Consider the following 3,917-nt stretch of genomic DNA (forward strand, 5'->3'; position numbering starts at 1 on the left):
ACCCAAGGCAGATCTGTGGACAAAGACTTTAAAACAAGTGTCTTAAAGATGTTCCAAGAACTAAGATGTGGAGAAAGTCAATAAAGCAATGTACAAACAAAATGGAAATATCAATAAAGGAGGAAACCTAAAAAGAAACAAAAATAAATTCTGGAGCTGAGAGTACAATACCTGAAATGAAAGAGTCACTAGAGGGATTCAAGGGCAGATTTCAGCAGGCAGAAGAAAGAATCAGAAAACGTGAAGACAGGTCAATAGAAATTATTGAGTCTGAGGAAGAGAAAGAGAAAAAGACTGAAGTAAAATGAACAGAGCATAAGGACACCAGCAAGTAGACAAACCTATGCATTGTGGGAGTCCCAGAGGAGAAGAGAGAGAAAGAAGCAGAGAGAATATCTGAAGAAATAGTGACTCCAAAGTTCCCAAATTTGATGAAAGACATGAATATAAACATCCAAGAAGGCAATGAACTCCAAACAGGATGAACTCAAAAATACCCCATTGAGACACATTATAATCAAAGTACTGAAGCCCGAAGACAAAAAGAATCATGGAAGCAGCGAGAGAGAAGCAAGTCATCACATACAGGAGATTCTCAATAAAGCAGATTTCTCTCAGAAAGTCTAGAGGGCAGAAGGCAATGGGCTGATATAGTCAAAGTGCTAAAAGGAAAAAATGTCAACCAAGAACCTTATATGTGGCAAAAATGCCCTTCAAAAGGGAAGGATAAATTAAGATATCTCCAGATAAACAAAACCTGAGCTCATTACCACTAGACCTGTCCTGAAAGAAATATTTGTTCAAGGGTGTCCTGCAGGTTGAACAAAAGGGCACTAGACAGTAATTTGAAGCCGTATGAAGAAATATCTTAGTAAAGGTAAACACACAGGCACATGGGTTTGTAACTCCACTTTTTGTTTTCTATATGATTTAGAAGACTAATACCTTTTTTTTGGCAGATATAGGTTTTATTGAATGACTGATCTACGTAATTACTGAGGCCACGATGTACAGACAAAAGAGGGGGAGTCTGAGTTCTTGGCCTCTTCCACCTTGGACAGAGTCATGATAATTTCCTCCTTCTTGGCCTGGAGCCACTCTTCAAGGCACTTACATGCTTTCTTGGTCTTACACCCGCAGGCCTCAGCCTGGTCAGCCAGAAGCTTCTTGTGAGCCTTGTTTGACTTCAACTTATGGATGTGTTCCATAAGAATCTGCTTGTTTTCCAACATGTTACCTTCACTTTCTGGTACAGGCTGTGATACATGTGGCGGTCAATCTTCCTAGATTCACAGTATCTTCTAAGCAGCCAGCACAAAATTCTCATCCTCCTCATCTAGGTAACCTTCTTGGTCATCTGAGTGCTGGCAGTAGCCTTTCATTCCCCTATGCCCATATGCCTGCCCTTCTGGCGGGGCCAAATTGTTTTTCTGCCATGGAGCCCAGGAATGGATAGTTAGAGGGTCCCAGATGATCAGCCCATCTTTGATCAGCTTCTGGATCTGCTGATGGGAGTTGGCACTGGCAATTACATCGGTCTCACTAAGATCCAACCAGACCTTCTTTTTGCCACAATGGAGGACACCAGAGGAAGCCTCTTCCAAAGCCTGAGCATACTTAGGGCAGCAGCCACAGTGGTGGAAAGAATGAACTCCAGTCTAATACATTTTTTATTTATTTTCATTTTTTGAAGAGAATTAATCTACCTCTTTGGTTTTTTAAAATTATTTTTAAGTAGGCTTCCACACCCAATATGGGGCTCGAGCTCACGACCCCGAGATCAAAAGTCGCATGCTGTACTGACCAAGTCAGCCAGGTGCCTCACTGTTTTGTTTTGTTTTTAAGATTTTATTTATTTATTTGAGAGAGAGAGAGCACGTGCACAAGCAGGGGGAGAGACAGAGGAAGAGAGAAAGGGAGAAGTAAACTCTCCGTGGAGCAGGGAGCCTGATGCGGGGCTCAATCCCAGGACCCTGGGATCATGACCCGAGCTGAAGGCAGACGCTTAACTGACTGAGCCACCCAGGCGCCCCACACTAACAAGCTTTCAAAAAAGCAATTAGTAGTCTAAGAGCTCATAGTGTTGTAGTTTTGGTTTGTAATTCCTCATTTTGTTTTCTACATTACATAACAGACTGAAGTGATTTTAAAAATTATTAGTTTATGTTTTTGGACACACAGTGCATAAAGACGTTATTCTGTGACATCAACAACTGAAACAAATGAAGACAGACATGTAAGGGGCCTGGGGTTTTGTTTGTTACTGAAGTTAAGATGGTATAAATCCAAATTAAAGTGTTACAACTTTAGGATGTTGTGTTATTCCCATGGGAACCACAGAGAATATAGCTATGGAATATGTACAAAGGGAAAGGAGAAAGGAACTGAGATGTTTAAAATCAACTAAACACAAAAGAAGACAGTAATGCATGAAATTAATGATAAAAAATCTATAAGATACAGAAAAAAATAGCAAAATGACAGAAGGAATTTTTTCCTTGTCATCCTTAAAAGGAAGGCAATTCTGAAATAAGTTACAACGTGGATGAAACTTGAGGACATTTTGCTAAGTGAAATAAGCCAACCACGAAAAGACAAATGCTGTATGATTCCACTACTCAGAAGAGTCAAAATCATAGAGACAGAAAATAAAATGGTGGTTTCTAGGGGCTGAAGAGTGCTGTAATGGGGAGTAACTGTTTAAGGGGAACAGACTTTCTGTTTTGCAAGAGGAAAAGCATTCTGGAGATGGACAGTGGGGATGGTTGCATGACAATATGAATGTACTCAATCCCACTGAACTGCACACTTAAAAATGGTTAAGATGATAAATTTTCTGTCGTGTGTACTTCATAACAAAAGAAATGAAAAAGAGTGCACATAAAAAACTTGTCCACCAATGTTCACAGCAGCGCTATTTATAATAACCAAAAAGTAGAAATAACCCAAACGTTCATCAATTGATGAACAAATAAAAAATGTGGTATATACCTATAATGGAATATTATTCAGCCATAAAAAGGAATGAAGTACTGATTCATACTACAATATGGATCAACTCTGAACACTATGCTGGGTGAAAGAAGCTGACACAAAAGACCACACCTCTATGAAATATCCAGAATAGGCAAATCCCTAGAGATGGAAAGTAGATTGGTGTTTGCCTAGGGCTGGGGAGTGGGGGAAGAGAGGTGAAGTGGGAAGTGACTGCTACTGGCTACAAGGTTTCTTGGGGGGAGATGAGTACGTTCTAAAATTAGATTATGTTCATAGTTGCACAACTCTATAAATACTCTAATAAAACCTGTTGACAGTGCACTTTAAACAGGTGAAGTTTATGGTACATAAATTCTATGTCAACAAAGCTCCTGGATTTAAAAAAAAAAAAAAAAGTGTTACCAGAAAAAAGAAAAAGGGTGAGATAAAGAGCTTTTTGGAACAGAAGACAAGATACAATTTGTCTCCAGCAATCCCACACTAAAACAAGTACTAAAGGAAGAAGGATATGATCTCAGATGGAAGCTTGGAGACGTGGGTAGGAATGGAGAGCAATATATACGTGAGTAAACCTGAGTGTGGACAAGAGGGGTAGGCAGTCTGGATTTCAGCCAGAGGCCCTGTGCAGATGGCACAAATGTGTGCCCTGGCCCTGCTCTCTCTCCACACAATGTTCCATTTCCTTCCAGCCCAGGGCCTTTGCAGATGCTGTTCCCTCTGCTTGAACATGCTCTTCCCTGCCCTCACACCTACTTTTTCTTATTCATTCCTACTTATCCTCAGTTCTGTTTCCTCAAGAAAACCGATGTGCCCCTTCAGGATGACCCAGGACCTCCCACAACACACCTCCTGTTCACAGCACTTGCCAGTCTTAATCATTATCTGTTGCTGCATGATTCTTTGATCCAGTTCTGCTTTAT

At 40.4% G+C, this 3,917-nt stretch overlaps 1 pseudogene; it reads right to left on the minus strand.

Annotated features, from left to right (window-relative positions):
* Nucleotides 1-992: 992 nt before the first annotated feature.
* LOC113938463 lies at nucleotides 993-1,615 on the minus strand (annotated as a pseudogene).
* Nucleotides 1,616-3,917: the final 2,302 nt, after the last annotated feature.

Source organism: Zalophus californianus, chromosome 8, assembly GCF_009762305.2.
Source record: "Zalophus californianus isolate mZalCal1 chromosome 8, mZalCal1.pri.v2, whole genome shotgun sequence".
NCBI classification, from domain to species: domain Eukaryota; kingdom Metazoa; phylum Chordata; class Mammalia; order Carnivora; family Otariidae; genus Zalophus; species Zalophus californianus.